General features: G+C 37.3%; 1 protein-coding gene across 1 annotated transcript in view; it reads left to right on the top strand.

Moving 5' to 3' along the window:
- HDAC9 (histone deacetylase 9) overlaps nt 1–14017 on the top strand; it is a 657492-nt gene that overhangs the window by 521171 nt on the left and 122304 nt on the right. The window lies entirely within an intron of this gene.

Genomic DNA, 14017 nt, shown 5'->3' with positions numbered 1-14017 from the left:
TTTAGGACATGTCTCTGCTGCAGATAACTAGGGTAGGGAAACCTGTCCTGGCTTTAAAAGTGCTGCTTCCTTGGGTACCTGAAGCAATCTAACCATGGCTGTAGAGATCCACACTGGGTTATTTACCCTGCAGAGATAAATTACCTTTCTTGGCAAGGTAGACTAGCTCTTGCATAACTCCATGTTTCTGTGACCAGACTGTGAAGTGCTACCAGGCCCAGGACTGGCTTGGGCATCTGTACATTACAGAGCAGATTGCATTGTGGTCAATAATGAAACAAAATAAGTGACAGGACAAATACTTAGTTTGAAAACCTCTTTGGTCAAGAATATTCCTTGTTTTGAGTTTGTACAGCACCTAGCACATGGGCCTGCACTCATATAAAGGCCCTGCACTCAGACAAACAACAAATAAAAAGAATAATTTGGAGCATGTCTGCAGAATGGCCAGAATGAGCTCTCCATTCACTAGTGGACCATTTCTCCTTAGTAACCCTTTTCCAAAAGCACAGAGCTCATAATATTTATGGGAGTTTCAGAGCAGCTGAAATGTTGGCTTAAAGATCTTCTAAATAGCAAAACTGCAACATGTTCCCTTAGGAGGTGAATAGGATCATTTCATACCTGTCAAAGGAAGATCTTGCCAGAATTATACTTCATTTTACTGTATGAACAAGTCCTTTCCAATAGATTTAAGAGAGTGTGGTATTATGATCTGTGTGAAATCTTATGGGAATACTTGTGGGATTCTGTGATGTGTATAAAATAAGTTTGTGTCACTAGCAAAGATAGAAATAGTCACATAAATGTGATGGGTTCTGTAATTGAGATTTTCTGCGAGCATCTGCAGCCTGACAGAGAGCGTCTTTTCAGTGTGATTTATTCTGTAATACAGTACACTCTGGTGGCTGCTTTCCAAAAATGCTGTCCTGACTGTTTATAAATAGGATTGTGCCAAATCACTCAACTTTAAGAGTCCAGCATTTTACTGCAAAATAAATGCTGTTTCAGCTGCATTGGTGTGGTGGTGTAGTGGTCTGGTGTGGCATGGTGGGGCACACATGCCATCTACTTTGAAAATCTAAAATGCTAGTTACTGGTGCCAATGCAAAGAGCAGTACTGATCCTGACAGTTACAGCTCCATAATAGTTCTAGATTCTACTCACTTCCAACTTTCATTAAAATCTTATTTGCTGTGGCGTCTCACATGAAAGTAGTTTAATTCAACATTGTTCTGTAGAATTTGAATGGACCAGATTCTTCTCTCACTGACGCAAGTATAGGCCTTTGAAATTCAGAGGGCAATGGACCAGGTGGAGAATTTGGTTCGTTTTATCTCTGGTGCAGATATTTTTGTCCTAATTGTCTTAATTGTGTCAAAATTGTCCTAATTGTGGAACTGCAGTAGCAACTCCATAGTTAAGGCTGTAAGACACTTTCCTTTCTGAACCCTATTCCCACTGAAGTTTCCAATGTTTAAAGAATCTACACAGAAAAGCGGCTGTATTTCTTGCTATTTGTGCACAATCTCCCCATCACCAGTGTAGGTACCTTAGCTGAATCCAAGACCAGACCATGCTTTTTTATTTCGTCTTCCAAGTTCCATGAGAGAGAATGTGCCAGGGTTTTGAGCAGATGCAAACCCTTTAGGAACTGTAGCAGAACTGGTGAGTCCCAGGATACAAAAAGTAGTTCCTGGATCAGGAACTTTTAAATGTTGTAAGTTGAAGGAACTATTATTTGGTGCAGTTTGAAGCTCCACTACAACTGCTTCAGAGGGACGGAGGAAGAAAAATAAACTATATTGGAACTTAAATGTGGATGTGCTTTTTGTGACATGCTCAGCTACAGAAATAAAGACCTATGAAAGTAGAGGTAAAGCCAGGGAAAATCTCCATTCCTAGTGGAAATTATGGGTCAGAGCCTGAGTGGTTTAACAGTGTATTTTCTAATGAAGTGGATGAGATGACAGCTGTAAGTTCTCAGCTGTCATCATCAAGCATCATGTGAGAATGCAAGGTCTTTTATGTACCTTGTGAAAGTTCAGTGATTTGATATAGCTACCATTGGCCATTGCAGGATTTTGTATGCTAGTTAAGAGTTATTTTTTTAGGGGAAAAAGGAAAAATTCTACCTGATTTAGGTGTTAGATTGAACTCAGATGGATGATTATTTAGTATCCCTATCTGTCAGTGGGCCAAGCTCTATAGAGAATCATGTCATTTAAGATGTCCAACAAGTGAAATTTAAAGCAGAATTTGTCATACTATGTGAAGACATCCCTAGTAACTAATAATATAGATATTTAGGCCCAGCTCCAGAAAAGATTTACATACTTAACTTGAAGTCAGCAAGACTCCTTATTATATGTAAAATGCTTCGTTGATATGGGTGACTTAGTATGAACATTAGATTATATTTGAATTTAAATGAATATATTCATAACTTTATGTAAACAACATAATATTTAATATAACAGATTTCCCTTTAAACAAGAACAGATTACATAACATTATATATTGCTTACCTTTGTGTAGCTGAGACATTGTGAAGGCGAAGCTTTTGTGTGAGTAGTAGAGGTATCTCTTGTAGAAGGCTGATACTTCAGAATCTGTATACCCCAGGCAAGATTACCAACCATTCTGATCATGTCCAGAAAACTAACACATCTGGGGAAATAAGCGTACCCTAGTGTATCATTAAAATAATATATCTGCAAATGAGGTTGAAAATTCTAAGGATTGAACCCTTAATTTTCATCCACAGAATAATTAGAAAGCAAACAAAAGAAAAGACCGGAGCTATAGTAATGGAGCTATAATAAAAAAGATGAGAGCAAACAGAGTGAAAAGAGAGTGTAGATGAGACAGGAGAGAGAGGAAGAGATGAGAGAAAACAGATGGGGGCAGAAATGCCAATGAAGTGAGAGAGACAAGAATGCAATGATTTATGCAAAGGATGGTAGAACTAGTCTAGTTGGAATAAAAACCAACCCAAGCTTTTGATCAGACTTCAGAATGAATCAAATCCTTAATAACGTGAAAAAAGTTTGGGTAACTTGTAGTGTGAACCTCTTCATTCTGAGGGCAGAAGCAAAGATGCCCAGAAAACCATCCTGATGGTACTGGTGAGCCTGAAGAGATAAGGTTTAAGTAAATATCAAGGGCAGACGAGATTCTTTGGGTAAATTTGATATCTTTATTTATATCAACTAAATAGTTGGAAAGATTGTACTTTGCAAGCTTTCAGGTATAAACACCCTTCTTCAGGCACAGGGAGAGTAAGTATCAAAGTATGTATATGCTTATCTGAACAGAATCTCCAAATCTCTTGAAAGCTGTTCTTTGCAAATGTGTACTTCCTCTTAAAGTTAGCTGAAAATTGAGCATATATAAGGCTGAACCTCAAACTAGTTCATTTTCATAATTATGTAAATGAGAGTAATTCCCGGCATTTAAATGATAAACAATAACGCATGTGTTACGTTTTAGCCCAAAGAATGCAAACTTATCTGTACAAAAATAACTTGTCTCATCATTAAAATGCATGTCTGAAATAGGGCTCAGCAGCTGTTTAAGTGCACATAGCAACACAACAGGAAGTGTAGATTAGGACAAGACACACAAAAAGATGCATTTGTTGAACCCTATGATTGAACCCCATTTGTACTGCATTCTTTTTTACATTTTAAAATTATTTGCCTTTTCTCCTCATTTGTTTTATGCTCTTATTGATCACCTCTTAGTAACAGTCAATAGTACAGCTAAAATTACTGCTTCTTAGATTACAAATTCCATGGTACTTTCAGTTCTGGTGAGAGTGTTATTCTAGTCACTGGCTTTTTTCTGGCCATGATCAGGGCAGAGTTCACCTTTAGAGATTCAGTAGAGTTTAAAAAGAATGAAATGTTGCCAGGGAGAGGATGAAAAGATCAAGTTTTTATTAAAGTATTCTTTGCTTCTTGGTCTTCCTTATCACCATTATTGCCTTGTTAGCAAAAAAAGCAGAGCCCTGAGTTACTGTGAAAACTGGCTTGCTTTGAATCATAATAAACACATCTTTCACACTCTTAGGTTCTGCACTCAGGTCTCTGCAAAGATGACCATTTCCTTTCTGACTGTGGGCTTCCACTTGGTTTGATAAATTGCTGGGATTTCCCAAGTGTCTGGATTCTAATTGTCCTTGGACTGTGGCATTAGAGTTTAAGGTTTACAGTTAACAGCTCTACTCCTTTTTTGAACTCAAAGGAGGATAGAAGAATGAAGAGTGCCTTAACCATTTGAAGACTGTAACATTAAATAAAAGCTTTGTATTGCTACAGTGTTCATGATGTAATGGTAAAATGAAACGTGATCAAATCTTATCAAATGGAAAAAAATAATATAAATCCTTTTGATAAACAGCTTAGCTATCTGAGTAATGTGGAAAAAATATTCTCCAATAATTTAAGAGGCAAAATTCATCAAACAAACTCGGGATATTGTGCGATCAGCTTGAGTTGAATGTGTTAAATTGAAGCCTCCAAAAGCAATATTAACTTGACCACGTTGCTTATTTTGTCTGTATCCTTAATCATCTGACGTTTTGCAGTTTTATTTTGTTACCCATAACATTGAACTAACACAAGACTACTTAACTTCCTGGACTACTTTAGAAAATATGCAAAAAAATAAAATGTTAATTATGAAATAAATTATTATCTGTTCATCTTGAAGAGCCAAAGGACTCTTTGCTCTGATGCTGGAAATCCTCACAAATTCCCAAACATACACCACAAAGTAATAGATTATCTGTTGGACGACATCCCCTGACATTTGTGAACATGCAGATGAATACCTCCTCACTGTAATTGCATAAGCTCACTGTAACAGCTATGGAAATTTGATCTTGAAAAGATAGGCCATATTCTTGGTGTAAATTGACAATGTGATCCAAGATAAGTTGGAGAAAATGTCATTAACTGCTCTTTGGCACCTGAAAATGAAGAACTCACCATTTAAGCAGCCAGATCATTGGCGAGCAACAGCCAGTGTTTTGGAGAATTGTGGTAGTTCGTGGACCACAGAATAAAAAATTGTGCTCTTGAAATCATCATTTTACATTATTTACAAAATCTGCTTGGAAAAAATCTTGAATGGTAAGATTGTCTCAAGAAACAAATGCTAAAGTTCTTCCTGTTTATTTAAGCAGTTTTAACACAAATCACAAATTTTCACGAGATAAATATTGATAAACGTCTTAGGAAACTAGGAATGTGTGTACATAGAATCATTCCAATTTAATAAAGTTCTCACAAGACCTCTGAAATATTAGGAAAATCAGATATCAGTTAAAAAAATTAAAATTTCAGAATCAGAGAGAGCTCTTGATCATGTTGGATTCGGATATTCAAATTTGGAAAATCAAAGTTTAAAGTGTTTATATGTTTATATAGAGAGAGTGAGCTAGAGAGAGAGAGGTTGAATTGCAATGTATATCTGTCTTATATTTCTTACAGTGTTTTCTTGGGAGATTTCTGAAAACTTAGTCATTTTACTGATGCATCTAATTAGAGCCACTATGCTATTTTGACTGTAATTCTGGGAAATATATGAGAAAAAAATGTAGTTAAAAGTGGAAACCTGGCTTAGTTATATATTGTTAAAAGTTCTAAGATTATAAATTGAACTGGACATTGCATAAGGAAATGAGTGATTCAGTTTATTCTTATTTATTTTAAATTATGATAAATTTCAGTTCACAGAGTTACTGACTAGATGAAGATGGACCAGCCAATAATGGGAAACAGCTTTAAGCTTTATTACAGTAGCATATGGTAGAAAAAGTATTCCTTGTTTCATGCTTTTTAAGGCCTATCCAATTTATCACCTCCAACAGCCACAAAAAACAATTAAACTGTGGTATGAGCAGTTTAACTTGGTAGAAAGGCTGCAAATGAATGAATGGAAATAATATGTGCAAATGGATGAAAGGCAAATTTGGTAATATCAAAGCAGAGATTTTAAAATGACGTTGTTGCATACCAGTCCACATTCTGCCATGTGCTCGCCTCTGAACACATTTCCTTCTCTGAGTGCAGGGAGGGTTGTGGCTCTTGATTTCTATTTTGTATATTTCTTTGGATAAATATTTTTAAATTAATTCTTTCAGTGCTATTGTGCTGTATTAAATTTCCTTTTGATGCTATTGTTTCATTGTTATTTGTACTTTTCCTTCTATATGAGAGCTATTCCTTTTGGATTTTACATATGAAGACCAATTTTTGGAATCCATTGAATTCAGCTGCAAATTCCCATTGACTTCTATTGTGCTAGATCAGGCCCATTATTTCTCAAATTTCTCCATCTCTTTGATTCTCATCAGGACTTTGCATTAAATTGGTGATGCCTTAAATTAAATTTGAAGTACCCTGTGAGATAGTGTGCTTTTATTTTAACATGTCTGCCAGTTGTTAAATGCTTACTTAACAATCTCTTCTTTTCTGAAGCTTAGGTGCTTTTCTTCAGTTATCTTTAATTTCACACCTTTCAAAGAGACTTAATTCAGTTAGTTTGGAATAGCTATGTTTGCTCCACTAGGGGAAAACTGACACCTAATTTTCACTCTACTTTAGGATCTATTGTAATTTCTTTTCTTTTGCTGAGGGGAAAGCAGAGAGAAAAGAAGAGAGAGGGGAAAAGAGGATCTGAGAGAAGCAGGACAGAAGTAACCCAGAGCCAAAACCAGGTCAGATTTCTAGGTCACCAGTAGCTGGAACTGTTACAAAATCAGTAGTAGTTTCTAATACTGTGTAGTACCTAGAGATTGCATCATGAGCATGAACGAATATTCTCCCATGAATAACTTTCCTTTGAGAGTTTTTTGTGGTTTAACAAAAAGGGGTCAAATAGCATGATGTTGATTACAGCAGATCACTCTAAGGACCCTGACTGCATATCTACTAAAGCTATGCTACTTGATGTCTAATTACATGGAATTCAGTACAGGCCACATTAGGAGAGACGGTGTTTGGTTTGGTTTGGTTTAATGTCTGTTTTCTCTGTGGTGCTGTGTTCTTGGCTATAGGAACAAAATCCTGCTGCTCTACTTAAATGTATATTTGCAAAAGAATGAACTAGTATGAAGTTTTGTCCTTGGAAATAGCGCATCACTGAGTCAGCGAGAGGTTCATAGCACTGTTGAGACTCCAAAGTGCCAACAGTATTGCATTTACAAGAAGGGAAGTTTTGCAAACTGCTAGTGGCTGTAGCATCGAACTCTTCCTGCCATAGATCAGGGAGACTCCTTGTTGATGTGTTTGGCCTGAGCATAAGGAGCCTTCCACATCTGTGCGTTTCACCGTTTCATTTTGTTCATTAAGACAAAGTAGAAGGAAACAAGACATGCCTACACCTTTCCTCTGAGGTAATACATGTTAAGAATTGACAACATCTGCTTAAATCTATAACACAACTTCTGAAATTCTTTGGTTCAAAGACCAAGTGAGCAATAGAACAGTTGTGAAACCAGAACATTGTGCAATCATTACAATAAAGCTTCTTAAGGCAGAAAAGAAAAAGAAACACAGGCAATACCTTTAGAAATCATGACAAATAGACTGAGAAATAGGTAACGTAAGTCATGAGAAAATTTCCAACTAATTCCTAGAGAACATGTAATCTATCTAAGACAGTGGATATGTAAAATACGGGAGGAGGAGGTGGAGGGAGAATATAAAAAAAATAAAGAACAACCAAGTGTTCTATTGACATAGTTCCTGATTAAAGCATGTGAAAAGTATATTTCACAGGAAGAAGGGTTGTACACCTTTTAGAAAATGTGATTTTCCTGTGTGAAAAAAGTGGCAAAATTTCACCATTTTAGCAAAATTAGAATTTTTAGAAATCTGGCAAATTTCATGACAAAAATATTTTCCCCAAAAATTTATATCTGCAGTGTTGCCAAGTCTCGTGATTTTTGGCATTGCACTTAAAGTCTACACTTTGGGAATGTGAAAAAATTAGCTCGCGCGCTCTCTCTCTCTCTCTCTCTCTCTGTTCAGATTCTGTTCAGATAAGCATGTACATACTTTGATACTTACTCTCCCTGTGCCTGAAGAAAGAAAGAAAGAAAGAAAGAAAGAGCTACATTTTTTCACATTCCCAGATTGTAGACTTTAAGAACAATACCAAAAAATTACAAAACTTGGCAATACTGCATTTGGATCTAAATTTCAAACTTTGGGCCAACGTTTTATTCAGGTGTAGTAGAACAAAAAATTATTGTTTGTATTCGATACAAACTTTTGAATCTGAAAGTTTTCTAAAAACGTTCTTACTTATGTCCTCTAGGCTCATCTCTCCTAAGGGAAAAAAGTTAAAGTAAAAATTTTTTTTGGTGAAAATGTTAATTGTTTTATATTTCTTTTACTTTTTCCAGTTCTGAAAACTATTTTAAATCACTCCATCAATGACAAATCAAGTTTGTTAATTCATCAATGACCTATAGTAAATTCAATATTTTACTTATTAATCAAACAAAGGAAAAGAGAAAGCATAACATGCATTATGCTATTTCATTTCCTCCTTGAACCTGCCCTCTGTGATATGGGCCTGAACCAGAATAGTTTTCCAGGGGTTCCCTGAAGTCGATGGAAATTTACTGGCTCCAAATTTCAAACTTGGGGTCAATTTTTTTCAGGTATATTAGGACATTAATGTGGAATCTAAGTTTCCTGAATTTTTGGAACTTTTACCTCTAGGTTGGGATTTGAATGTTGTGACTTGGCTAATTTCTTTCTATGATCTCTCTAACAAGCAAACTGGCTTTTGCTTCATGAAGAGTTCTGTTCTTTCATTTATTCCAAGTAATAACCTTTTTATGCTTTCCAATGCACACCTTTCAATATTCTTCTGACATGTGAATGTTAGCTCCTAAATTTTCCTTTTTATTTGTTTTTAGATTGTTAATTTGTCAGGGAATGTTTTATTAGGTCAGATAGTTTGGAAAGACCACATCAAAAGATATATTCTGCTGAAGATAATATATATTCTTCATTAGCTATAAACAACTCCATAGACAGGATGGCACACTGTCATTCACTTAATGAATTCCATAAAATCCAGCGCTTTTACTTACTTCTATATGTAGCTATTCCTATTACTATAAAACTTGCCTTTTCCTTTCAAGAACAATCATTTTAATATGTAATAAGCAAGCATATTTGATGGACAGCTTAAGGTTTGCTGGTTTACTGCATTAAAGTTTTAGATCAAGTTAATTGATTTGTATGATAAAATGCTGTTGAAAGAAGAGAATTAACAGATACGTAGAACTCATAACTATTTACTTCTAGCCAAAAGGATATACTGTATCATATCATACCCAGGTTTGACAGAAATACAGTATGTGTTCTAAGCTCCACATTACTCCTATCCACATTTTAAAATAGAAGACTTTGTTATATAAATATATAAACCCATATTATTACTTTCATGGCAGAAAAGTTTATAGGGGTTTTTCTTTAAAATTAAAGTATTAATAACTAATGGGCACTGATTTTTCAGTTGGAACATATTATCGTAAGGGTATGTACAGACATTCAGGAAGGTTAGGGGTAGGTTAGATTACATTAAAAATGGCCACCTGATCGAACTTAGTTGACCCATGGACTGCCTCAAGGTATGTAGAATAAACATATAAATCTGTATCTATGGTTGAATCATCGAATGTCTCCATATTGAATTGGAGGCGTCTGATTCAATTTGGAGAGATTAATGGGTCTCCTGATTCCATTTGGATTCGGAGATTTAACTGCTGAATTGGGCCAAATCTCCTCTGAACCAAATCAGTGACCAAAGCTTCATACTGTCCTAATAAATATCTGAACTAGCTTTAAACAAGACTCTGAAGCAGGATAGCTCAGCCATCTCTGCATGGCACTGAATTATGCAGACATACCCAGTGAGACAGCAATGGTCAGCACAACAAGCAGTGATTCTCTGCACACCTGCTACGTAACTTCGTCATATTTTGGCAAAGGAGTGTTATTCAGGAAGGTTTAATGGAGCATAATGAATGGTTATACATATTCCTGATTTACAAATATACTTATATTTAACATAGAAATGCAGGAAAAAATTACCCTGTAGTAGTTTTCATTTTGTTGACTAGGTAAATTGCACAATACTATATTATTTATTTATATGTTAAAATATGTAAAAAAAATACATCTAGATAACAGAGTGATACCATACAGCAACAAGTATTAGATGCCGGTCCAAGCCTTACTGGTCTATTTATATAAGCTTGGATTCAGTAACATCTTTAAACATATGTAATTGCCACAATTCATTATTGTGGTCACACTAAAGCTACACCTGTGATGTTTGGCATGGTATTGTACCTTGAAACTGAGAGACTTTGTATATAGCACTATATAAATTAAAATGAAAAAAGTGCCTCATTGTGGTTCAGTTAGCTCTGTTAGAACTAATGTGTTACATATACTTAGCAAAACTTGGGAGTGAGTCAACTAAATAAAGAATAGGTGCTTCTTATAACATATGGTTTAGTAGTTAAAGTAGTGGACTTGGAGTCTAATTGATCTATGTTTCCCCAGGTCTTCCCCACTGATAGCTATGTCTTTTATCTGCTCTCTGCCTCAGCTTACCCATCTGTGACCTGGGTAGAACACTGCCTACTGTAGAGGGACATTGGACTAGATCCTAGCTAGGCTGATGGACTGGCTGAGGTTCTAGACCATTGCCTTTCTTAATTAATATTTTAAAGTTCTTTGAGATCCTTGAGAGAAAAATGCTGTTTTTTAAAATAAGAGTCAATAAATTGGTAGAAGCTGAAAGTTGCGGACAGTGACTTTTCCTTCTCATTTATATTAATTAACATCCTTATTGTTTTGTGTTGGTTGCTCTACTACTTGTTGTATTGCAAAATTAGTCCAAATAGAGCTGTAATTCAATCCAACTTAACCTTTCTCTGGAGATGTTTATCTTTGCTTGGTCATACGCTGAGATGCATTCCTGGCTGGGTTACTTCTCTGAAATATCTCCAGGGTGATCTAATGCTCAGAAGCATCCTTATCACATTTTATAAAAGAAGAAAATAGAACAGAAAAATACCAGAATTAAGAACAAGTTAATGGAGTCCCCTGGTAAAATCTCTTTAATGTCTTACATCTGAAGTTAAGACTGGTAGGAAAAGGGAAAGTCGCATGATTGATTTTTCTTTAGGACTGCACCCAGCTGGAAGCTATCCCTTGGCTTCTTAGCAGACAGCAGCATATCCAAATTGAATATGTTAATGTTATAGAGAAATCTCTTTTCTGGGACAAAAATGAGTCTCCTCAATTTCTTAGGTGCTCCATTCTCGCTTCCATCAAGCTAAAGAAGCTTGAGTCAGTATTTAGGGCTTCACAAAGCAATTTAGACCTCTGTGTGATCTAAGCCCTAAATCTACTGCTCAAGAATTTAAAACGTTAGTGACACAGTGGGTGCATCTACACAAAATGCTACGTCACTGTAGCAATGAGGTACAGTGATGTAACACAGGCGGGCATGAACCGTGACACCACTGCTACTGCACAGTAGCAAAGGGCTACTGCTCAGTAGCAAATTGCTACTGTGCAGTAGGGTCAGAAATGACCTGTGCTATGCCAGGACTACACAGTACTGGCGGTTACTACACAGTCATTTAATACTTGCTTTAGCAAGTACTACACAGTAACAACTGCACAGTTGGGTGCACGTGTTGACACGCCCAGTGATAATCAAGAAAGAAATATTTAGTAAAGCAGGGCACCTTGAGTACCTCTACCTTTTCAGGTGAAGACTCTATAACAAAGAATTATGCCTCTGTAGGACACAGGATAATGGAAGAAAAAAACCTCTCTATCATGGTTTTTTTTTTCTTTTGCGAGGGAAGAAGGGGAGAGTATAAGTCTTACTTAACATATAACTTTTAGTTCTATTCAGACAAGACCAGTAATTTCAGCTGATGCCTCTGAGAGGTTCTAGTACTAAATTCTGCTCTGTGACACTCATATTGTGCAGCTGGCTTCATTAAGACTGTGTTGCTATACCTGAAACCAGAATTTAGCCCCTAGTCTGTATGTATTTGGGGCAGTACTGCCTGAATCTAATTTTTCATTCTTATTCCAGCTGTAGATAAGATAATAAGAGTTCTTACCTTTAAGTATGAATACAGTCTTTGTCTACAAAGCCTGGTGGGGTATTTTTGTTGGGCTTGGAAAACAATATTTTGACCCTCCTCAACATAAGCACAAGTCCTGTCAGCTGTGATCACACAACTTTGCACATGGGTGATCTGAGGAATTTGGGAAGGTTAACAAGATGATTCTTTAGGCTCTGCCGAAATGTAATTTTATGATTCAAAAAGGATTGGACCAGCCCCTCTGTTATGTTGTGATCCTGGCTGTAGGTCATGAGAGGAGAATTGCCATGGACTAGGGGAACATCCTCCAGTGTAAACTCAACAGAGGCAGTTCATGGGGTGACCCAACCCTCCTCCTACTCTGCCTCATGGAGTGTGCCTGATGAAGGGCAGGGCAGGCTGGGGTTCTGCTTAGCTCTGATTCTCACCCAGCCCATGATCCCTGGGGCTGCTGTCACTGATGTTTGAGCCAAGCCACTGCAGGATCAGAGATCTGTAATCCGTACCAGTCTCCCCTCCTCTAAGGCAAGCCAAATTTGAATGCACCTTAAATGAACCTTGTGTGTATGGGTGGAGGAAAAGGATAAATCTTCAAGTGCTCACTGCTGCCTGTGAGAAGAAACCAAGTTGTTTCTGCAGATTTGTCTGCACAGCTGAAATGTTTTGCAAAGGACTAACATGGGGAACAAGAGGGGCACCAGCCCTGGGAACCAACTTAGATGGGGCATTAGAATGATGCTCTGTTCTCACAGAATCTTTGCTGCATGTGGAACAACTCTACCCCCTCTGGCCAGAGCTGGAGAAGCCCCATACAACCCAGCAGTAGGAGCTGTGTGGTGGGACACCTCAGGACCAGCCCTGTGCCACCCAGCCCTAGAAGCTAAGTTGAAAAAGGCCTGTGCTGTCCAGCTATAGGAGCTGGGATCAGGGACACAGCAGGAACAGCAGGGGGTCTTTGAGTCCCTAGGACAGGTAAGACCCTCCTATGTCCAGGTGGCACAGGGCTTCTGCAGCTTAGCTTGTAGGGCTGGGCAGCACAGGGCTACTCTTGCTGTGTCCTAGCAACCAACTCTTACAGTCAGGTGACAAAGCCTTCTCCAGCTGAGCTCCTATGGCCAGGGGAGGGCAGGGGGCGTAGTGCTCAAGATGTGAACAAGGAGTGCTTGCCACCTCTGCCACTATCCAGTTCTCCCAGGGTGCCAAAAGTTATAGTTTTGCCTCTGCAAAGGACTTTTGTCCAAATATGACAAAGAAGTTTTTGAGTTGGAGTTGCTGAGGTTCATGGCTGCCCTGTGATTATATTTAGCATGTGTATATTGCTTTTGAACTAATTACTCACTCTTGCTTCTTTACAAATAAAGAAAAAATATTTTTAATGTCTTTCTTTTATATGTGACAGAATTCAGGCAGGGAAGTTTTGTGACCTGCCTAAGACAACAGCAATAGTTGGTGTGAATGTCAAACAGAATGGAGAAGACCTTTGCTCTCAGTCTTTAGTCTGTCATACTTTCCCTGTGTACAAAGATCATAGCAGTTGTTAGGAGAAGAGTCAACTTAGAAACATACAGCTCCCATAAATGGGGGGGACCAAATCCTGTCATTAGGACTATAGAGGATCAGTAATTTTTAGAAGAAAATAAGGATAGAGTTTTCAGCCTCTTCAGTCTGATTATGTTTTCCTTAATATCTTTGTAATAGATATTTGCAATTTGATTTTTTTTCTATTAAATTAGGGAAGGATTGAAATAGTTAACCCTAGCATGAAGCTGGGGAGGACAAAATGGAATAGAAACGGCAGGAAGCCATATAGGCCTCGTGGGCTTCAGGGGAAGCGCTGCCTGCAATATT

Source organism: Alligator mississippiensis, chromosome 5 (assembly GCF_030867095.1).
Source record: "Alligator mississippiensis isolate rAllMis1 chromosome 5, rAllMis1, whole genome shotgun sequence".
NCBI lineage: Eukaryota > Metazoa > Chordata > Crocodylia > Alligatoridae > Alligator > Alligator mississippiensis.
The sequence above is the reverse complement of the archived record's forward strand: the minus strand, read 5'-3'. Positions and strand labels throughout refer to the sequence as shown.